General features: G+C 37.8%; 1 protein-coding gene across 2 annotated transcripts in view; it reads right to left on the reverse strand.

Annotated features, from left to right (window-relative positions):
* TJP2 (tight junction protein 2) overlaps positions 1-24,821 on the reverse strand; it is a 156,486-nt gene that overhangs the window by 110,831 nt on the left and 20,834 nt on the right. Inside the window, exon 1 of one of the 2 annotated variants that reach the window (XM_027839262.1) lies at positions 18,646-18,763. The exons of the other annotated variant lie outside the window; for it this stretch is intronic. The gene's annotated coding sequence lies outside the window, so the exon portion shown is untranslated. Of the gene's footprint in view, positions 1-18,645; positions 18,764-24,821 lie in introns of those variants that run through there. 2 annotated transcript variants of the gene reach the window in all.

A 24,821-nucleotide genomic window follows, 5' to 3' on the forward strand; every position in this document is an offset into this window, starting at 1 on the left:
ATAGATAGATAGATAGATAGATAGATAGATAGATAGATAGATAGATATAAAACAAGTTCACAGACCTCAGGTTAAAAACTTCTGATGTAGAAAGGAACCAATTGTTTCTAGATTAACTGGGTTTTTTTTTTTGATTAACTGTTTCAATGGTTAAATAATAACACAGTTATTCCTTCTACATCACAATTTTCCCCATTGTGTTTCAATATTACATGGGCTGGCTTAAGAAATTAAATAGGACCTTTTGTTATTCCAAATGAATCTTGTTATTATTTTTTCTAAGTCTATAAAATAATTTTTTGGTAGTTTGATTGGCATGGCACTGAATAAGTAAATTAGCTTAGGTAGAATTGTCATTTTTATTATCTTAGGTCGGCCTACCCATGAGCAACTGATGTTTTTCCAATTATTTAGATCTGACTTTATTTGTGTGAAAAGTGTTTTGTAATCGCGTTCACATAGTTCTTGGGTTTGTTTCGGGAGGTAGACTCCTAAATATTTTATAATGTCTACAGTAAGTTTAAATGGAATTTCTCTTTCTATCTCTTACTGTTGGGCTTTGTTGGTAATATATAGAAATGCCATTGATTTATGTGGATTTATTTTATAGCCTGCAACTTTGCTAAAGTTGTTTATTATTTCAAGCAGTTTTTTACTTGATTCCCTAGGATTCTCTAAGTATATCATCATATCATCTGCAAAGAGTGATAGCTTTGTTTCTTCTTTACCTATTCTAACACCTTCAATTTCTTTTTCTTCTCTTATTGCTAAAGCTAATGTTTCCAGTATGATATCAAGGGAATTAATGAAAAGAAATGCAAAGGAAGGTGGCCTAGCCATTCCAGATCTTAAATTGTATTATAAAGCAGCAATCATCAAAACTGCTTGGTACTGGCTAAGAAATAGAGTGGTGGATCAGTGGAATAGGTTAAGTATGCAAGACACGGTGGTCAATGACTATAGTATTCTATTATTTGATAAACCCAAAGACCCCAGCTTCTGGGATAAGAACTCACTCTTTGACAAAAACTGCTGGGAAAACTGGAAAAGAGTATGACAGAAACTAGGCATAGATCAAAATTTCACACCATATGCCAAAATAAAGTCAAAATGGGTTCATGATTTAGATATAAAGGCTGATACTGTAAACAAACTGGGAGAGCAAGGAATAGTTTACCTATCAGATGGAGAACAGAAGAATTCATGACCAAACAGGAGATAGAAAACATTACAAAAAGCAAAATGGATAACTTTGATTACATTAAATTGAAAAGTTCTTGCACTAACAAAGCCAATACAACCAAGATTAGAAGGAAAGTAGATAATTGGGAAAGAATTTTTACAACCAGTCTCTCTGATAAGGGCCTCATTTCTAAAAAAATATAGAGAATTAAGTCAAATTTATAAGAATACAAGTCATTCCCCAATTGATGAATGGTCAAAGGATATGAACAGGCAGTTCTCAGATGAAGAAATTCAAGCCATCTATAATCACATGAAAAAATGCTCTAAATCACTATTGATTAGAGAAATGCAAATCAAAACAACTCTGAGGTAGCACATCACACCTATCAGACTGGCTAACATGACAAAACAAGAAAATGATAAATGTTAGAGAAGATGTGGGAAAACTGGAACACTAATGCATTGTTGGTAGAGTTGTGAAATGATCCAACCATTTTGGAGAGCAATTTGGAACTATGGCCAAAGGGCCATAAAAATGTGCATCCCCTTTGACCCAGCAATAGCACTTCTAGGGCTATATCCCAGAGAGATCATACAAATGGGAAAAGGACCCACATGTACAAAAATATTTATAGTAGCTCTTTTTTGTGGTGGCCAAGAATTGGAAATTGAGAGGATGCTCATCAATTGGGGATGGCTGAGCAAGTTGTGGTATATGAATGTAATGCTATAAGAAATGATGAACAGGCTGACTTCAGAAAAACCTGGAAAGACTTCTATGGTCTGATGCTGAGTGAAATGAGCAGAACTAGGATAATGATATACACAGTAACAGACATGTTGTGCAATGACTAATATTGATAGACTTAAACCTTCTCAGCAATGCAAGGCTCTAAGACATCTCCAAAGGCCTCATGATGGAAAATGCTATTCACAAAGAAAGAACTGTGGAGTTTGAATGCAGATCAAAGCATACTATTTGCTATTTTTTTTCTTCTGTTGTGTTTTGTTTCCTCTTTCTGGTGGTTCCTCCTATTGATTCTAATTCTTACCTATAACATCACTAATGTGAAAATATGTTTAATAGGAATATATATGTATAACCTATATCAGATTGCACACCATCTTGGGGAGGGAGGTGGGGAGGGAAGGGGAGAAAAATTTAAAGCTCAAAAGCTTGTGGAAGTGATTGTTGATGATTCAAAATAAATTAATTAAAAAGTAAAAAAAAAGATATACATACATGCACAAACACACACACACACACACGCACACACAACTAAAAGCAATTCTGCTATGGATAAGTTGTCAATAAATATGAAAAACAGTAAAAAAAATTTAATAGGAATTTTAGGGGAGTTTTGTGGAAGCTGCAGATGACACAGAAAAAGTTTAGAAACTCAGAAATGCATAAAATATAGCATAGTATATACTATAGTGTATACTATAAAATATAATATAGTATTATATAACATCAACCCAAATTGTACAATAATGTACTGTATATACCCCATAATAGAAAAAGAAAAATCCAGACTTCTTCTCAGACACAAAGGGAGGGGGCCAAAATCTTTTACACAGATTTTCCAGATTGAGGAGGACGCCTCACCCCTAAGCCCCTTGATGAAGAAATGATAACTGTAATTCTCCTGAAGAGAGTTTATTTGGGATGTAGTGTGATATATCAATATGCCACTAGTTTTCATTAAGACCTTATGTGCCTCTAGGTGAAAGGAGCTGGAAATAAAAAGACAAAAATGAAACAGTCCCTGCTCTATTACTATTGAAGGTTAGCACCACTAACAACCATCCTAGTCACCAGTCTTGAAACCTCAGGGTTATTTATCCTCAACTCCTCACTCTCACTATCTATATCCAATCTGCTGCTAAATCCTATCCTTTCTATCTTCAAAACACTGCTTCTATAAGTGGCCTACTCTACAATCACACAGCCACCAATCCTAGTTTAGACCCTTATTACCTCTTCTTGGTTCTACAATAGCTTTCTAAATGGTCTCCCTGCCTAATCTGTACCTACCACTCCAATTCATCCTCTCCTCAGGTGTCAATTATTTTCCTAAAGCACACATCTGACCACTTCATCTCCCTCGCTCAAGACTCCAATGGATCAGTATTGTCTTCAGGATCAAAAGTAAATTCCTGTTTGGTATTTAAAGCTCTTCATAACCTGCTCCCTTTCTACTTTTCCAGCCTTCTTACATTTCATTTCCTTTACATACTTTATGATCCAGTAAAACCGACCTCCTTGTTGTGCCCCACAGAAGACACTCCATCTCTTATTTCCAGGATTTTCCACCTTTTAGTTTCCCTGGCTTCCTTTAAGATTCGGCTTAAGTGCTACCTTCTCCAAGAGGCCTAGTCCTCTGATATGCTAGTAGTATCTTCCCCTTTCATCCCTTCCATCTACTCTGTATACAGCCTGTGTATATCTAGTTGTTTACATGTCTCTCCCAATAGAAAGTGAGCTCCTTGAAAGCCAAGTCTCTTTTTGCTTTCCTTTGTATCCCAAATGCTTAATAGCACATAGTTTTTAATGTATATTTGTTGACTGACTGTTCTTAAGGAGTTTATATTCTATAGGGGAAAACCTTATCTATATGTAGTATATTCACTGTTCATGTGGATTATTTGTGCCTTACCTATAATAGAGCCTTCCGAACTAATATTGTTCTGAGCAGCCACAGTTGGGCACACTGTACCTTGACCGCAATATAGTAATGTCATTTTCGACCTCCTTGAGAATGAAGGACAACAACCATACACACTTTAGGTGAAGATTGTTTGTGTGTGTGTGTGTGTGTGTGTGTGTGTGTGTGTGTATGTGTGTGTGGACACAGAGAAGGAAGGAGAATACATATTACAGAATATTATAGAGTGAGACTAGATAGAGATATAAGCTCTCCCTATGGTGTATATACTTTCTCTCTCTCTTTATATATATATGTATATATATATGTATATGTAGTTTTATAGATATAGTCTCCTATAGTGTATATATACACTATATATACACACACATATATACAGACACACGTGTATACCGAATACAAAATAAATACAAAGTGATTCAGAAGGGATATTAGCTGTTGGGGAGATCAAGAAAGGCTTTGTGTGGAAGGCAGTATTTCAGCTGAGTCTTGAGGGATTCTAAGAGATGGAAATGAAGAGGTAATGAATTTCAGGCATGGGGGCGGGGTTTGGTTGTGGTGGTAGTGGTACCTGATGCAAAGGTCCAGAGACAGGAGATGGGAGTATTGTATGTGAGGAACCATAAGAAGGTCACTTTGGCAAGACTGTACAGAATAGGAAGTGGGATAATATATAACCAGGCAGGAAAAGTAATTTGGGACTGGGCCATGAAGGTCTTTAGAAGCCAAACAGGGAATTTCATATTGTATTCTAGAAGCAATAGGAAGCCACTGAAATTTTAGTACAGGAATATCAAGGTCAGACCTGTGTTCCTTGCTTCCTGGCCATCTTCACACCATGTAACACTTCAGCCATCATCCCCATCTTCCTACCTACCAGAACCTTGGATTCTCCTCCTCCAGTAAGTGAGCTTTCCAGGCCTCCATCATACCATGCAAAGGTTTGTGTTCGCAAATCCTCTGTATGTGTTGGCTTGTCTCATTAGAATGTAAACACCTTGAGGGCAGAGACTATATTGCTTGCTTATATTTGTATTCCCAATGCTTAGCACTGTACCTGGAACATAGTAAACACTTAACAGATGCTCTACTATCTATCTATTGATCTATTGATCTATTTATCTATTCATCTATCTGTATTAGTCCAAACCTTTAATTTCATTGGTATATAAAACTCTATGTAAGGAATCTCCCTTTATTGATACCTATCTGCAACTGCTCTGCAACTTTTAGTCTTAAAAAGTTGCTTGGGACACTAAGAGGTTAAATAAGCTCAGGGTCATATGGTAAGGACATGTTTATCTATCTATCTATTATAGCATAGTCTGGTCTATCCTCAAAATAAGACTTTTTGGTGTCAGCTAGGTGACACAGATGAAACACTGACCCTGGAGTCAGAAGGACCAGAGTTCAAATCCAGACTCAGACACTGTGTTACCCTGGGCAAATCACTTAACCCCGATTGCCCCTCCCCCCAAAAAAGAATAGGACTTTTTGGGACACTGTAAAATAGTTTTAGACTAAGAACAAAACCTGTGATCTATAGGGAACTCCCTCTACTAATGCAGGTTAGCAACCTCTCTGCAAATAATAGTCTTAAAGAGCTTCCTAAAGAACTAAGAGGTTAAGTGACTTGTCCAGGTTCACCCAGCTGATATGCTTCAGAGGCAGGCCATAAACTCAAGTCTTTCTGGTTCTGAGGCCAGCTCTCTATGGCATAACTCTACATGTAATAATAATCTACTAATCACCAGACTTAAACTCATGTGGTAAACTTGTAGCACACTGAGCTGGTTCACTGTTATCTTAATCTTGGACAGGTGGACAGTGAGCTGTGCGTGAACCACAAATTAGATTTGGTACCAGAAAAGGATACTTGGGACTACAAGATTCCAATACTATGAAATCTTTTTCTTTCCTCAGACAAATATTCCATTTCTTTGAATAGTGTTCAATAACATAGTATTAACCAGTTGTAACAGATACTGGTAACATTTACTTCCAGTACGTTGAGCAGAGCCTTGACAGCAAAGTGAGTGTGCATTAACCATGTAGTAACAATGCCTAGAAATGTCAACACTGTATCCTCATCAACAGAGTAGAGGAAGTTGAGGGGGGCAAAATGGGGGCAAAAAAATAGGGAGAGGGGCAGCTAGGTGGCGCACTGGATAGAGCACTGGCCTTGGAGTCAGGAAGACCCAAGTTCAAATCTGCCCTCAGACACTTGATACTTACTAGCTGTGTGACCAAAGGCAAGTCACTTAACCCCTATTGCCTCACAAAAAAGAGAAAAAATAGGGAGAGAAATTGTGATAAAGTAAAAAGAACATGAGCAGGAAAATGGAAATGATAGGATTCTGAGTTTTCATATTGGCTTTGCCATTAAACTGTGTGAAACTGGGCAAGTCATTCAGCCTCTCTGAGACTCTTTCATTATCTGTAAGATGAGAGCAGTGGGGGCAGCTAGGTGGTACAGTAGATAGAGCACTGGCCCTGGAGATAGGAGGACCCGAATTCAAATCCAGCCTCAGACACATAATACTTACTAGCTGTGTGACCCTGGGCAAGTCACTTAATCCCATTGCCTAGTCAAAAAAAAAAAAAAAGATGAGGGCAGTGAAGTAGAAGATCTCTAGAGTTACCCTTAGCATTCTGTGATTTTAGAGAACACTGGAATAGGAAAGAAAAGTGAGAAGTCAAGCATGGATGGTGAGTATTATGAAAGATGAAATTACTTTGCCCTCATCTATGATTTATACTATGATTCAGGCTAAGTTTTAAAGTGTTCTTTTCTACTATTTGCCTCCAATCCATTGGTTAAAAAATGTGCTAGGTAATTAGGACAATGTCATGGATGAACCTCTATATCTGGGGTTATTGCCTCAGTCATAAACCATACCTCTTACCTTGCCCAACCATCCTGAAAATGTGTCATTACCTGGTGATGAAGGGAGTAGGGGATTGTTACATCACTGATATGCTTTAAGACTCACTGGGACCTTGGTGAGGGCATTCCTACCAATGATGGACATCACAGTCAATCCAGGCCTACCCATCCTGTGCAACTCTTGTCTTCCACCCAACATTCTGGACAGCATCCTTGAGTTCTCTTGACCTTATAAGAATACTGAACATGGGGCTATCTATTGGTCATCACTTGCTCTATGTGACTACGTTTTTCTTCAGGGGAGGATATCATAAATTTCCTTAATGACATCCTTTACACTCCTGAATTCTTTGTAAAGTGTTGCAGCCTACTTGTGTGCTCCCCACCCCTACCCTGTCTCTCTTCATTACAGTTTGGGTGATGCGAACTGCAACATTCCATGACTTTAAGCCATATAACATCACTGGAAAAAACAGTATTAAAGAGATCAGTCTTCATTTCAGGGAAAAGTTTGAGATCATTGAGAGAATTGTGCAATTAACCAAAAGTAATCCAGCATACTCTCTTCCTGTTTAATTCTGGACCCAGTTCATTATCTTTTGTGTCTTTCCAAGATATATGTAATAACATACCAGTTATATAGGTTGTATATCCAACTTCATCTCTTACAAAGGATAACAGGCATTCCTCATCCACTCAGTTTTTCCAAGCTCTTTTGAGTGACTATGAATCTAATTTAGAAGGTTGTACAATGTCATAGGGCTTGATGTAATGAGCACAATGTCAACCACAAACAGAAGCATGTGGAGGACCTCACCTCTTATAGGGATTTTATCTTTGACCTGTACTGTCTCCAGCACATTCTCTATGGCAGTGGTATCTGGATAGGTTTGGTGAACACACCATCTCCCTGTTATATACCTCACTTAATATCAATGATAAAAAATAATCTTTATATTGAGGCTCAAAGCCTCATGACATTTTCTACTTTTTCTGACTCACTCATACCATCCACGTCTAAAAAATTGCCATGTTTTGTCACTACCACCTCTGAAATATTTTTATAGTCTTATCTTCTGCTTTTTAATTCTGCTGTCACCACCTAATTGAAACCTCCCAACATGAACTAAGCAAACATAATTAACTGGCCTTCCTACCTACAATATCTCCCCTTTCTAATCTATCCTTCAAATCTCTCCAGAGTAAACTCTAATTTAAAAATCTGACCACATAGAGACAGCTAGGTGATGGAGTGGATAGAACACCAGCTCTGGAGTCAGGAGTACCCGACTTTTTTCAGCCTCAGACACTTACTAACTGTGTGACCCTGAGCAAGTCACTTGACCCTGATTGACTCCCACCCACTCCTACCCCAAATCTGACCACACAACTCCCTTGATAAAAAAAAATCTTCAGTAACTCCCTATTTACTACTAAGTAAAATACAAATGATTTAAACTGGGCATTTAAAACCCTTCCATTCTGGTTCCAATTTAATGTGAGACCTCACTTCATGTACTCTTTGCTTGGGCCATTCTGTCACCTTTAGGCTCAAACACAAATTCCTCTCACATTTTTTAAAGCCCTTCACTACCAGACTCCAACCTAGGTTTCCAACCTATAAATTACTTCCTTTCATGTAATATCTAGTCCAACCAAATTGTACTTCTTGCTGTTCCTCACACACAACACTCCATCTCCCATCTCCATGTCTTTATATAAGCTGTCTCTCCTGCCTAGAATGCACTCTCTCATCATTTCTGCCTCTCCCTTCCTAGGAAAGAAGTACTGCCTTCTACATTAGACCTTTCCTGATCCCCTTCCTAAGATACTTATGCCCTCCTCCAAATAGTCTTATTCTAAGACTAGACCAGACTATGCTATACTATGTTTTATATGTCCTGGCCTATACACACACACACACACACACACACACACACACACACACACACACACACGTGTGTGTATACACATATATATGTGTATATATAAATATATATATATACACACACACACACACACACACACATATATATGTCCTATATATACACACTGACCGTGTCAACCCTGATAACAGTAAGGTTCTTGGGAGTAAGAACAATTTCATATGTTTTTGTATCCCTAACACATAGTAGGCCTTTAATACATACTTCTTTATGATTTATTTGACATAGAGAAACTCTTAATTAGTACACTCAGTGTTAATTTTCTTGCCTGCAATATGAAATGGTTTTTCAAAGTCTTAAGAATGTTTCTATTTTAACAAGCAATGGTTACTCACTAACATGCTAATCTAGAGCATTATTTTCCAAGTCATTTTCCTGTCATGTTTCATATGCTGTAGTTAGAAGATATGAATGTATGCTATATAGTGATTATTCACTACTCTCACCCCTTACTACTGAGGGAATAGATATCATGGTGGCTAGAGCACTGTACTTGAAAGCAGGAAGACATGGTTAAATTTAAATCCTGCCTCAGACATTTACTAACTGCGACCCTGGACAAGCCACTTAGGAAAGGCAGCTTGACACAATGTATAGAGAATCTGCCTGGGAGCCAGAAAGATCTGGGTTCAAGTCTCTTCTCTGACATACAGTGAGCTATGTGATGCTTGGAAAGTCATTTAACACCTTGGTGCTCTGGGAAACTCTCTAAGATTATAAGTAATAGAGAACGTGCCAACCTGCATTGGTAGAGGGAGTCCCCTCGCATAGGAAATCCTTATATTACCAAAATCACAAACCTAGTGCTTCTCCTATTTTTTCAAAGTCCCAAATCCTTCTTTTTGATGTAATTGCAATATTTAGGACACTAATTTTCTTTTTTGTTCAACAACCATGCTTAGTTTGGACACTAGTGACATTAACTCGTAACATGGGGATATAATGTAGCCAACAGTGAAATTATTTTCTAAATATATATACTACAAATAAATACATATATGTGCATATGTAGGCATAGATATAGATATGAGTTGTAAATAGTCCAAGGGGGGGAATTATGAATGCAGCTACAAATGGAATGAAGAGTTTAGTTAATGAACAACAAGAGCCCAAAGTCCAAATACAAGGGGATCTCATTAATAGGAACCAGCACCAGAGTTCCAGAAGATGGTCATACCAGATTTATGGGAGACCAAGCACAGGTGAGGCAATAGGTTAGCCCAGGAGTGGAGGCACTCAGGAGTGAACCGCTCCATATGCTTAATTCCTCCCAATTGTAGAAGAGGACACTCATCCATTGGCTATGTCAAATCTGTGAATGAACTTGGGGGGGCTTGATACTTAATGCATATCCTTTAAGCATGAGTTTACTTCTCCCAGGGCCTGAGGCAATAGTTCAAAGGAAATGCATTATAACTTCAGTTCTTTCTATATGCTTGCAATAAATATTTCTTTGTAAATCTAATTGATGGGGGCTAATTGAAGGCTGATGGCATTTAAAAAAAGACACCCATTGTTATTATGATGGAATACTATTGTACTATAAGAAATGATGAGTAGGATGCTCTCAGAAAAACTTGGAAAGAAGTACATGACCTGATACAAAGTGGTATGTACTGAGTACAAAGTAAGAGCAATATTGTAAGATGATCACCCATGAATGACTTAGTAATTCTCAGCAATACAATGATCCTAGACAACTCTGAAGGACTTATGATGAAAAAATGCTATCCATTTGCAGAGAAAGAACTGCTTGTATCTGAATACAGATTGAAGCATACTTTTAAAAAAATTATTTATTTTTCTTGAGTTTTTTTTTCTTGTCTACATTTTCCTTCACAACATGACTATTATGAATATGTTTTACATGACTACACATGTATAACCTTTATGGAATTGCTTGCCTTCTCAATGGGGAAACGGGGGTGGGGAGGAAGGGAGAGAATTTAGAACTCAAAGTTTTAAAAATGAATGTTAAAAATTGTTTTTACACGTAACTGGGGAAAAATAAAATGGATAAATGGATAGATAGATACCCTTGACTGCCCAGACCCCTAGATCCCTAGACCCCTAAGGAAAAGTTATAGACTTGTTCTCTCTGAGAACTCAACTAGATAGTGTGTGTGGGGGGGCTGCCAGAGTAAGTTCAGTGTCATATTATAGTAGTGCAGCAGAAAGAATAATCATTGCCAGATGGAATGTTAATCAAGTTTCAAAACAGGCTGAGCCAGGTATAAAGCCTTATCGTATGAAGTCAAGTCAGCAGCACAGCAAATAGAATTTTTTGTTGTGTGGGTTTTTTTTTTTAATGTTATCTGGACATGTTGTTCAGGCACATAGTCGCATGAGAAAAGCTCAGGAAGGAAGGGGCATGGCTAGTAGTATACTACCACCACAGGGCTGAGTCCCAGAATCAGGGAAAACTGTCAGCTGGCTGACCTGCTTCATATTCCCCTCCCATTCCAAGGACACACGCCATGCAGAGCTCCGTCTGCCCAGGAGTGGAACCTCTACCTAGATAACTGAATCTGTTGCCTCTGTGAACTCCTGGAGTTGATTTCAGCCTGGTTTCCTGTTTATCCACTTGTTTCTGCCTAACCCCCACCCCTACAGTATGTATCCTCCCTCGTGGCCAGCTGAAAGTAAGACACAGATTAGGTCCAAAACCAAACTCATTTTCTTCCAAAAAACTGTTAATTATATAACCATTCCCCAACTCACCCAGGTGTTAGCGTCATTTGACCGTTCAATGTCCTTCACTCCCCGTCCCCCCCCAAAAAATCATTTCCCACATACTGTATAGAGTTTTACCTCTTCAATCCATCTATGCCTTTTTTTTTTTTTAGTTTAAAATGTTTGTTGCTATATTTTGTTTTTCTATCACCTTCATTTCTGGGTATGTCCCTCCCTTACCCAATGAACCATCCCTTGTTAAACAAATGAACATTTTCTTGAAAAGAGAGAGAAAAGAAAAATCAGTTCAGCAAAACTACCCAATACATCAATTGAGTCTGACAGTATATACAATGCTATACACCCATAGTCTTCCATCTCACCACAGACAAGGAGGGAGTACATTTTTTAAAAATTCCTTTTCTGGAGCCAAAGCTTTCTCCTATTTCCTTCTGTCCTTTTTTCTGTCCACAATCAAACCAAGCAGCACTTAGAAATAGACTGGATCTTAGATATCATCTAGTTCAACTCCTTCACTTTACATATGAGGAAACAAAGACACAAAATGGTTGAATGACTTGCATAGGATCAAATATCTGGTAAGCAAAAGAGACAGGATTTAAATCAAGGTCTTTCAACTCTAAGCACTGCACTTTATGCCATGAAGGGTTCAGGCCCTCAATACCTCTCACCAGTACTATTGCAATAGATTCCTTTTTTTAAAAAATGAATTGTATTTTTCCCAATTACATAAAAGCATTTTTATATTAATTTTTTTAAATTCTGAGTTCCAAATTTTCTCTCTCTCTCCTTCCCCTACCTCCTTCCTGAGATGGCAAGCAACTTGATATAGGTTACACATGTACAATCATGTAAAACATATTTCCATATTAGTCATGTTGTGGAAAAAAAAACACAGACCCAAAAAACCCCCAAAAACCATGAAAAAAAAAAGAAAGTGAAAAATAATATCCTCCAATATGCATTAAGACACCATCAGTTCTTCCTCTGGAGGTGGACTGCATTTTTCAACCTCCTTTGGAATTATCGTGCATCATTGTATTGCTGAGAATAGCTAAGTCATTCACTATTGATCATTGTACAGTTTTGCTGTTACTGGGTAGTGTTCTACTGGTTCTGCTCATTTCACTTTATTGCAATAGATTTCTAATGAAGTCTCCTTGATTCCTATTTCTTGCCCTTCCAATATTATTTATTCCTACACAGAAGTAATGGGCAATGGTTTGCAGCTTTTAGGACATCACTTTACCTGCTCAAAAACCTGCCATTCTCCAATGTTTAAAGAAGGAAGTCTAAATCCTACAGATGCCCTGATCAGACTTAAATACTATCTTTCCAGTATTACACCATGAAGAACACAACAAAAATTCCACTATTTATTAGGCTAATGATCAAATTTGGTCCTCCTAGTCATGATAAACTAGTACTTAGAACTTGTACCTGATGAACAGAATATGCTGATATTTTGAATTTCTTTTTCTGAATTTTTTAAATTAGTGAACCTAGGGAGGATTTTTTTATACATATCTTGGAGAGCTTCTGATACATACTGACTCTGATCATGGGCAATTCAAGTAAGTTCTCAATGCCCTACATCACTCAGACTTCAAATGGAAAGGCAGGTGCCCTTCTTCATTGGTAGAAGGAATTTCCTCATTGAGCGCTCCCTTCCAATACTCTAACAGATGTGTGGTCTCATCAACTCAGGAGCTCTCTCCAACTATGATATTGTAACCCATCCATGCCTACCCATCTAGGGCAATTCTTGCCTCTATTCTCCCAACAATTCACTATAGGGAGTCCACCAAAGTGCTGAAGGGTTTCCTTGCTTTCTCCCGACATTGTGATGATACCAGTGGGGTCCTCTGCTTGCTTCTTTCCTTGCTGCATCTTTCTCATGCCACATAACCAGCCCTTCTTCTCTTTTTGTTATAAGATTCCATGCCATGTCCTCTAAGCTTGTTTTCTTTTATGGGTTGTAGCTTGTTCATAAATGCTGCCTGCCTTTCTATTATCTGCTGAGTGATATTCACCTTTAGTTCTTCTGAGCCTGTAATAGCCCATGTCTGACTGCCATATAGCAACATCTGTAAAATGTTAGCATTGAAAAGATGGGCCTTTGCTTGGATTAATGAAAGAGTTTTGCAATTTCCCCAAAGCAGTTCAGCCCACTCTCCTCTCCTTTTCAGCTCTGAGCCCAACTCAATGCCAGTCTGCCTGTAGGGTTTGTCTGTCCCAGATAAAATGGGGAAAATTCTAGAAGGTGGCTGTCCAAATGCATCCTGAAATCTGAGCAACATTCTTCATCTAAGTGGTGTTTCCCGCATGGAGGAACAGGCCCAACTTTTCTGAGTGATTACCATTCCTTTCCAAGGGGTTCTGCAATGGCCGGGGCTTGACAGAAGTCAGCACAATGCTTCTGCAAACAGGATCATCTGGAGGGCTCATCATCCATAAGGAATCCCATCATGTCCCCTACTCTATGTAGAAGCATGATTCTGAGAAGGGGTCCATCGCACCTTATGAAGTGGTCCTCAGATGACAGACACACAGTCCATTTAATGGTCAATGCTTAAGGCCTTTCCAGCTTGGCAAATAACTTCCAGGGTTTGTGTTCTATTGGCAAAGTTTTCAAGAACCTATGTCCCCCTGCATGCCATAAAGAAGTATTAGAAAACTTTATAAAATGTTCCATTTCTTAAATGGAAGGCAATGTAGAGTAAAGGCTAAAGCTCTTGAAATGGAATTAGGGCTGACCTGAATTCAAATCTTCTCACTTAACCTCTTTCAGCCTCAATTTCCTCACCCATAAAATGGGGATAATAAAAGCACCCACCTCACAAGGTTGTTGTGCATATAAAATATTATCTAAAAAGCCTTTAGAAAACCTTAAAGGACAATATAAATACCTGGATTATTCATTATTATTGATAAATGAAGAAAATTGGCATCTTCCTAGGGCATTAATAAGGTGGAAAGTGTTCAGAGGAGGGCAATTAGGATGCTGGAGGCCCTTGAGTTCATATCATATGGTGAGTAATTGAAATAACTGAGCATGTTTAGCCTGAACAAGAGAAGCGTCAGCAGCTATCTTCAAGTAGTTGAAGGGCTGTCCTATGGAAGAGAGATGACATTTTTTTCTGTTTGGTCCCCAAGGACAGAACCAGGAGCAATAAATAGAAATTGCAAAGAAGTCAATTTAAGCTGAATTTCAGGAATAACTTCCTAACAATTAGAAGTTGGCCAGAAGTAGAATGCACTATCTTGAGACACAGTGGAGTCCCCCTCCTTGGAAATCTTCAAGCAGAACCTAGAGGACCCATTGTCAGGTATATTATAGTGGGAGTTCCTTTAATGCATACATTGGACTAGGTCCCTTCCAACTCTCAAATTTGGTGATTCCGGGAAACCCAGTGAAGCTAAATTCAAGATTCTCAGAGAGATTAGGCTAAGAACTCAAAACAGTTTTTCTGAAATATCTAATGATAAATGAGAATTAATCTTACAATGATAAATAAATCATCACATGGTAACAGGATGCATCATTCATTGAGATCATGAGGTTTTTGTTTGCTACATAATTCCTGGGTTTCTTGCTTCTCTTAGCACTTAGAACCAACCATATTATCCTATTCATTATTACAGAGAAGTAATATAAATACAATATAGTCTATGTACCACAGTTAAAAGCATTACAATGACAAGAATAATGACGCTTTTCCATTTACCCAACCTGAAAAAAATCCAAGTTTTTCTTGGTAAAAGTTTTCTCATGTTAACATGATTTATGTGACAGGCCAGCAAGACCAACAATGGGTAGATGAGCATGTCTGTTTTAAGCAGAGTTGGGACAGGACAGAGTTGGCCATAGCTAGAGGTGATAAAGTTGTAGAATTATGCAACTGTCCATCTAAAACTCCAGGTACTGGGTATGGGTAGCTGAGAAAGCTAAAGCAACTTCATTTTGTCTGTAGTTCCTCTATCTTGTCCTTGACCCTGACCCTGTTTGTACTGCAACCACCACCCTGTCTGTAACCTTCCTTTTTGCTGAAACAGCAAGGACAGTCCTATCTATTAGGGTGGGGTTACAAGAGATAGTTAGCTTGAAGAGCCTTTCCTGTTAAGAGCCCAGCCTGCCCAAGCAAGGCATACCACATCCCTTCCTACCCTGCAAGCCCTCAGCAACAAGCCTTGTCCAATTCTGAGGTTCTCCATACCCAGTTCATTTCCTGCCTAAATTGAAACCTATATAAGCTTTGTCTTTTTGTTACTTCTGTGAGTCAGGCTCTGCCTGTGCAGGTGGGATTCCCCTGTTAGCAAACTCAACACATCCTCAATTCCTAAATTTATGGTTTTAGTTTTGGTTCTAGTTTGTTTTATATTGACAAGTTTACCCACCATGAACAACAATTAAGGCAAGGCTACCAAACAACTCGTGGGCTAAAATAATGCCAAATGAATACAGTGTTAAAGACCAGGGAGACAAACAACACTTAGACTAGTCAGTGGAGAAGGTTATGGCACATTCCTATTCTGATGTGTGATTTCGCTTTAACTATTAATCCGAAATTGTGTGTGTACATGTGTGTGTGTGACATCACCATCGTGGAACCATTCCTTAATTAATTTCAAAGTCTTTTATATAGCCCATTGATAATACTTTCCAATTCTGCATAGCTACTAAGGTAGCTTATTTTTCAGAGTAGAAAATTTAAACAAGGTCACTTCTAGCTTTAAAATCCTAGGAGTCAGTGAAGAATATCTTACTCAAACAGAAAACAACAGAGAGACACTGGAACCTTGTTATCTTAACTGAGCCTTCTCCTTTAAAGTTAGCTTCATTTTGCAGGGACTGTTTTTGTATTTCCCATCCTTAGCACAGTGCCTGGCATATGAGTAAACATGTAGACAATGCTTGGTGATTGATTAATTTCTAATCTTTTACTTTCCCCACTAATCTTACTTTCATGTACCTGGTGACTTCTGATTGACTTCAATCAAGATCTGTATAACTCAGTCTTTAAAAAATGGAAGCCTAAACTATATGGGGAAAGGTCCCTGGGTTCTTCTACATTGCTTGGGGTTAAAGGATCATCTGGTTAAACAACATAACAAAATGATTCAGAGGAAACAAACACACGGAACCCTTTCCCATCAATGACTAGAGTGCCCCAATTGAATGGGATGTCCCTAGCAGATGCCACCTTCTCCATCAAGCCTTCTCCATCAAGCCTTCTCCAATTGCCCTTTAGGTGATAACTTTCCCCATCAGACTCCATAAACATTTTTCCCCTTGCACCTCTCAGACATACTTGTCACATAATAACGTGCATTAGCATTATCTGTGTTTGTGTTATTCCCTTACTATACTGTAAGTTTCAAATTACCAAGAACTTTGTTTTATCTCAATTTCACGTTTCACGTACAGAGCAGGCACTTAATAAATGTCAAATTGATGCGTTGGCCACAGTTTGGTTGTGAAACAGTTCTCAGGTGTATCTGGCATCCATTTAGATTCTTAGAGAGGAACTAAGAACTGAAAGAGTTTATAAAAAACATGGGGGAAAAAAAGAGAAAATCTGCCCTCATTCTAGTGAGCCATGTAACTTGGCATGTTTCTGGGGCCAAAGAATCAAATGAGAATAAATAATCCAAAAATCAGTTGAAATAATATCTTGAATTAATATCTTGTAAACCTCATTTCATTCCTATTTGACATGAGCCAGCAATATGGATAATGTTGATTGCTAGCCATTTTTAAAAGCTTATGTAAAATTAATCCATGAAAGCCAGGATGATGGTGTTATATATTCAGCTAAATGCCTAACCTTAATTCTAACTACAATGTTAGTAATGAAGATGGCTAGATGGCAAAACGACTTCCAGAATACCTTTCTCTACAGTCCCTTCAGCTAAGGGCTTATTCTAGGCTGCAATGACAGTACTCAGTTGAATTCTATCCAAAAAGCATTTAGTAATAATTTACTATATGCCAGGCACAGTACTAAGTGCTGGGGACAGAAATGAAAATGAAACGGGACCTGTCCTTAAGAGGCTTACATTCTACTATGGGGAGAAAGGGACACAACAGTACCCAGCTAAGCACATTCAGAGTACATACAAAGCAAGTACAAAGTAATTTTTTTTTTGTCTTTTGGTTGGGCAATGGGAGTTAAGTGATTTGCCCAGGGTCACACAGCTAGTAAGTGTTATGTCTCTGAGGCCGGATTTGAACTCAGGTCCTTCTGACACCAGGGCCTGTGCTCTATCCACTGTGCCACCTAGCTGCCCCCACTACAAGGTAATTTTTTTGGGGGGGGCAATTGGGGTTAAGTGACTTGCCCAGGGTCACACAGCTAGTTAGTGACAAGTGTTTGGTCTGAGGCCGCATTTGAACTCAGGTCTTCTGACTTCAGGGCCAGTGCTCTATCCACTGCACCACTTAGCTGCCCCACAAGGTAATTTTGATAGAAGGGTAGGAGAGCACTAACAACTGGGGGGAATAATTTAGACAGTGACAACAACAGAATAGGTACTCAACAAATAGCTGATTGCCTGACTATGAAAAACCATTCTTCTGTCAGTTGAGACCTTGGTTGCAGGCAGAAGTTCATTCATTCATTCACTTATTTATTTTTACAGCTAAGATCTTATCCATTAAAATGACTACATTTTGTTCAACTATTTTATCTCCAAAATTAAGAGGCGGGGCAGCTAGGTGGCGCAATGGATAGAGCACCAGCCCCGGACTCAGGAGGACTTGAGCCTCAGACACATAACACTAGTTATGTGACCCTGGGCAAGTCACTTAACCCCATTGCCTAGCCAGAAAAACAAAGAAAACAAACAAAAAAAACCCAACAAAATTAAAAGAGGGTACTAGTAACTAGCCATGACATGGCAAATTTTACTAGTTTTTTTTTTTTTAGATGATGGATAACAAATAAACTAAGCTTAAATAATACATTTGAAGAAGTGAATGCTAAGTAATTATAATAATCATTTGTGGCTCCCGAAAGAGATGAGGAATCATCATCCATCTCACTCCTTTAGGTAAAGGGACGTGAGGCTAACAGTATACAATGTTTGTATACACTGTGGCTACTATGACTGTCAATTGGTTTTGCTTAATTGTTTCTCTTCGTTACAAAGGGAAGGCTCATTTGGCTAAGGTTGGGGAGGAGAGGGGTACATGGAAAGGATTTGTGATGTCAAAACAGAAGACGTCAATCAAACTTTAAAAGAAACATGTGTTAGCAAGTACCTGGCAAGGCAGTCTGTCAGTTGGCACAAGTCTATGATGTGTAGAGTATTTGTACCTGGAGGTACAACTGGGTTGCCAGTCCCACTCACAAGGAGATGACAGCAAAGTGGTATTCCTCTCCCTGAAAAAGACATCAAATTTGGCCAATTACAGGGTGAAACAAAGTTATCTGTGTGGAGATCCTGGAAGCTTATAAAGAAAAAGGCCTTTAGGGCACAGTGGCACAATAGCACAGTGGATAGAGCACTAGTCCTGGAGTCAGGAGGACTCAAGTTCAAATCTGGCCCCAGACACTTACTAGCTGTGTGACCCTGGGCAAGTCACTTAACCCCAATTGCCTGAAAAGAAAAGAAAAAGGACTTTAAATGAAACAAGATAAATTTCCACTAGTATGTGTTAGCTGTGTGGTCCTAGGAAAGTTACTTAACTCCTCTGTCCATCAGTTTCCTCATCTATAAAGTGAAAGGGTTAGACCTAATAGCCTCTAAGGTCTTTTCCAGCTCTGAATTTTTGATGATGACTATGAGATGGAGTGATATGTTGCATCTTAGGAAGCAAATGTATTTCATACATTTGGAAGAAAGGAAGAAAATTTGAACAACCATATAGCAATTTATAGTCAACAGTCAGAGAATTCTCAAGAAATAAGCTATCAATACAAAATTAATCCTTCAATTTAAAAAGAAGTCAGCAGACAAGTTAACATGCAGAAAGAGAAATAAAAAGAAAAGCCAACCATTATTTAAAGTAATTTATCCTGTTAGGGTTTGGGATATTAAGTCATGTTTATACTTACTAGTTTGCCTCGTAATATAATTTATTAGAACACAGTCAATGTGGTTTTCTCCCTCCCAAAGAAATTTACAGAAGCAAGGCAAAGTACCCAAATCCTGTTTTTTAAAAAAATATAGTTGCATTAATTCTGCATGTATTTCAAAAATCACAAATGGCAAACTTATTTCCGGATGGGGACTGGGTCATTTTAGCCTTTTGTTATGCAGAATAGTAACTATATGTGGGATGAAGAATGGTGTTATTTCTAGCTCATATTGGACATGCTTTTTGAATTACTGGACAAAGAGATTCTGTGATATCTATGTCAATATTCCCTGAACAATGAAATGGAATGTAAGAAAAGGTAGTGTTTTTATTTTTACAGGCTGGGTACATGTTTTCCTGTTCCAGGAAGCAGCAGGAAATTTAGGAATAGACTAAAGCAAAACCATCTGGACAGCCACAAGGAGGTCAATGGGATTAACAACCCAACACATAAATAATTTTTATTATTCCTTTCAAAGAGAAATAAATGCGAAGCAAATCAATATGAATTTGATTAAACTTTTGACTCTGACATGAAAATGTATTTACTCAAAATATAATGATGTTTTTCTTCAGAATTATTCTTGTTCTTCCAATTAAATCAGCCATCAGCATTTTATCCCTCCTGGGTCTAGTTTTAGTCCTGGATAAAGTTTCAGTTTTTAACACCTCTCTTGCTATTGCTTTGTTGTATTTGCTCCAAGAAAGGCAAGGAGCTTAAAAAGATAGTAGGTCAATAATTTCTAAAATAAAACATCATTACCTGAAGGCCTCTAGACTAGGTAATTCTTTAGAAAATAAGTCATTTCATATAGCAAACTAGAAAAGTAGGAAAAATTTTTGAGGAATAAGAGAGCTGGCAATTTTTAAAAGTAATCTGTAGGTGAGAAAATATGTACAGAGGTATCAAGAGCTGAAAAATTAACAAAAGCTTCTGAAGAAACATGGGTTTTCTCAACTCCCTCACTGGTGCCATTTACACTATTCTATTTGCATATGGGATCTTAATGAAACTATTAAAAAAGAAATTAAGAAATATTTCTTGAAATCTACTAACTGAACATACTGTGGGGAATAAAAAACGTACAAGAGCTTACCAAAATAACAACCCAGCATTTATGATATTACATACAATGCTAATTTTGTACCTCTAGCCCATGGTCATGTGGTATACAAAGGAATACCACATACATGGCACTCTTTACAAGTAAATATGTAAACCTTAAAGTATCATGTATGTGTGTTACTGATAGTAGTGTTATTATTAAAACCAAATAAGTGAGAAGCAGAAATCTAGTAGTCCAGAACTTCTGAACATTGAATTATGTCATAAAATGCTGAAACAGTAAGGATGGAAAAGGCCTAGAGCTGTGTATATACAATGGAACAGATCTTCAAGGCCAAACTAGAGTTTTAGAGATGGTATTCTCTCAAGAATTCTCTGTCCTCGGAGCAGCTAGGTGGTACAGTGAATAGAGCACTGGCCCTAGAGTCAGGACAACCTTGATTTCAAATCTGGCCTCAGACACTAGGCACTTACTAGCTGTGTGACCCTGAGCAAGTCACTTAACTGTATTGCCTAGCCCCCCCAAAAAAAAAAGAATTCTCTGTCCTGCAGTCTACCTGACAGAAATTCTCTAGTTCAATTTTAATAGGATCTCTCCATAGACAGAGCACCATGGCAGAGCCAACCCAACTCTCAACATTTTTGCATCAATGTTCTCTTCCTCTAACCCCCAATGGAAGTTCTGACCAACTACCACTGACCCAGCTGCCTATAAGATATAGGTATATAATGCATAGGCTACCAAATCTATAGTCACATTCCTTCTCCAAGATACCTGGGGAGCTGCCCATGTGAAACAATTTAATTATCATATATTTGGTAAATACATAGAATAGACACACAAACATATCACAAAAATGTATATGTACATATCACCTTTTTTTTTTTTGGAAAAAGTAATGAAAGAGAACTACTCAAATCATTCTAAAGCTCCCTCTAAGATTTCTATACAATTTTCAATTTTTTTTTTCCCAATTAACAAATATCTTTTGCTATAGTTTCCTGGACTCTTTTTCAAGTATCACTGAATAGCTCATTTAGTATTTAAACATTTAACATTTAAGTATTTAAACATAAACATTTTAAATAAAGATATGTTTATCTAGTGATCAACATTGGAAAGGCATAAATGGGAGAGTTTAGAGAAAAGTTAAGAAGATGGTCTATAATTAAGTCAACAATCATTTATTAAACACAAACTATACTATTGCTACTGGAGTTAATAAGAGAAAGGGAAAAAACACTATAATCCTCAGATATATTGAATGAGTAGAACTTTTAGTAACAATACAGTATTAAAAATGTGTTTTTATTAAATTAACAGAATAGGAAAAGCAATGTAATAAAATGAATAGAGAGCAGGCTTTGCAGCTAGGGAGATTTGGGTTCAAGTCCTGATATGTGTATACTAGCTGTGTGACCACAGGCAAATCACCTCATTTCTAAAGGTCTTAGTCTTAACTTCTCTGAGACTCAGTTTCCTCATATGCAATAATAAGTTGGATAAGATGACCTCTAAGGTCCCTTCTGGCTCTAAACATATGATCCTATGATTCCCCAGAAAACTCTGTAAAACTCTTACAAGTGTGTTGAAGATCTGCACTGGAGAAAGGAATTTTCATACTAGGTTTTCTCTACACTGAAGAAATTAAAAAAAAATAAGGACATACTTATCAGAAAAAAAAAGTATGCAAGTGTAGTTTTTAACAGAAAAATATATTTAGTTGCATAAAGTTAAGTTTTTCTTCTCTAAGAGTTGCTATAATTTGAATTTTTGGTTTTAAAGTCTGAAAGTTAACAAGTATCTAGGTTGTAAATACCTCAATTTAATTTCTCTAAGATATAGGTACATCAACTCAGTTGATGGATTTAGCTATTAAGGAATTTCTTTAGAGCACCATACCCCAAGTTTCATCACTTGGTTCTAATTCTAAAAAGCTATATCTCACAAGGAGATCATGCAACTTTCCTCAATTAACAACTTAGCATTTATTAACTGCATTACAGAGATTACTACTTTCTATTTGTTTCAATCCTCTGCCATGAGACATTCACTAGATATCCGTGTTTAGGCATCATTACAATAGCTACCTCTCTCAATTGCTTTGCCTATTGTGCTTACCCGGGGCGCTGCCAAAGATTCACATGTCTGCGGCTTTCAGGAAGGAGTTCTCTCTTGTTAAGTGGGGTGATGCCAACTGCAGCTTCCAATATTGTGATATATTTCTTATACCTCATCTCTTCTCTCTGTCTGTCTCTCTCTCAGCACATCAGCACAGGGATGCATAAATTAAAAGCAGTGTTCAGTGACAGCAGTTTTAGTAATCTCTGTACTGTGAGCTGCTGGGGTTTTTTGGAGTGTACTACGTATTATAAGCTACAGTTATAAAAATATCTTTGCAAGGGGAAAATGGCCCAAAAAAACCCCAACAACAACAACAAAAAAGAAGCCCTTCTGGATTCCCCTGAAACGTCAAGTGTTACATAATTCTGTGGATCTTTGAATAAAGCACTAACGAAAATGATTTTCAGGACAATCATGGTCTGTCCTAAGCCTAGTTATCTAATGCACACACTCCAATTTGTTAATCCTCAGATAAATCTTTGAGGCTGATAATCTTTCAAGTACTAATGGCACAGGAGGTGATTTAGTTCTAAATAAGGGCTAGTAATAATTGATCCAGAAAGCCTCCATGCTTCTAGAAGAACTGAAATGAAAAACATACTTTCCCATTTAAAAGTCTCGCTCTTTCAAAGGCTATATTTTGCTAAAAAAGTAGCAGGCAGTGTTTTGGATTGTTAGGACATAGAGCTTTCTTGGTGAACTCCTTACTTTGGCCAAAGGTATGGCAAAAAATTAAGAGAAATTTTGACAATTCTTTCATGACTTCTTTGGAGTCCTGCTAACTAAATGTTACCAATTCCCCCCACACACACACAAATTTTATATCTTATATGTAGAAACTATATTTCATGGTTGTCTGAATACCCAATAAGACTCTAAATTAAACTGTACTTGCATGGGCAAAATGAACTGCAGAAAGGAACCAGTAGTTACTAACTATTAGTCATCCAAACCGAAAAATTTATTCAGTTTTCCTTCCCAATACATCTCTAGTTAAATAAGTAAATTTTAAAAAAAAACCACCTTATTGAAGGAATCTTTCCTTCTGTAACAGGTGTTCATTTTGTGCCTGAATTACTTATAACAGTTTCAGTGATCTTTCCAAGCATCCATTTGCATGTAAGGGTGGGGGTTACTGATCAGTTGGCCAATTATACCATCATACTTAAAGCAAAGGATAAGATTCTATGCCATGATACATTAACCAGGCGAAAATACATCTTAATCAATTAAAGATTCTGGACTAAATATTTGAGCAAAGTCATTGAAAGCCATTGTATGAACTGGAATGACAGTGCATAGGAAATGTGTTTGTATAGACTGAAGAAACTTGGTCATACATTATCAGTCATTCTATAAAATTGTGAGCCAGTTTGCTACCTAAGAGAGTTAAATCATTGGCAACTCAGGGTGAGAGAACTTTCAACCAAGCCCTTGAGGAGGAATGACTAGGAGTGAGGGAAGGAGAGTATCTTGGCCTTCTCCTTCCCACCTTGTCCCAAGAAAGACCTTGAAGCTTGAGCTTTGAAGGGTCCAGAGAACTTGGGACTTCCCGTCTTCCCATTGGAATCCTGGCATTATTCCTGGGATACCACTGGCTGATGGCAGCATCTGCATCAGAAATCAAGGACAGGCTGGATGAGGAAAGACAAATTTAAGACTATGAGGAGCTCAGAAGAACAGCTACACCGTATCCAAGGGGAAACACCTTGAGGACACCAGTAAAAGTACTTCTGGGAGGTCAGAGTTATCCTTTTGCTCACTTTCTTCCTGGACTCCAAATGCACTGGTGAGAGACCATCACTTTTAAGGGGAATATTTTACACCAACTATTCTTATTAAAGCAATTTAGGAAATACTACTTAAAAGGTAGTCACACATGAACAATCTCTCCAGTTGGTTCCTACAACTTTGAAGAGCCTACTATGTATCATGAATGAGCCCCATATATAGCTTACATAGAATTAGGGAGAATACTTATCCCAACTCCTACTCACACTGCCAAGTTGTATCCCTAGAGGGCAGCTAGATCTCTCACTTGAGGAACTAAAGGTATTCCTGAATTGTTGGAGTATCTTTCTAATGCTATTGACGGAGCCCCCCTTAATGCATTCTCCCCAATATTGTCAGTTACAATTAGTATCTCCCCTATAGCACAGATTGACC

This window comes from Vombatus ursinus, unplaced genomic scaffold, assembly GCF_900497805.2.
Source record: "Vombatus ursinus unplaced genomic scaffold, bare-nosed wombat genome assembly UNPS02014832.1, whole genome shotgun sequence".
Lineage (NCBI taxonomy): Eukaryota > Metazoa > Chordata > Mammalia > Diprotodontia > Vombatidae > Vombatus > Vombatus ursinus.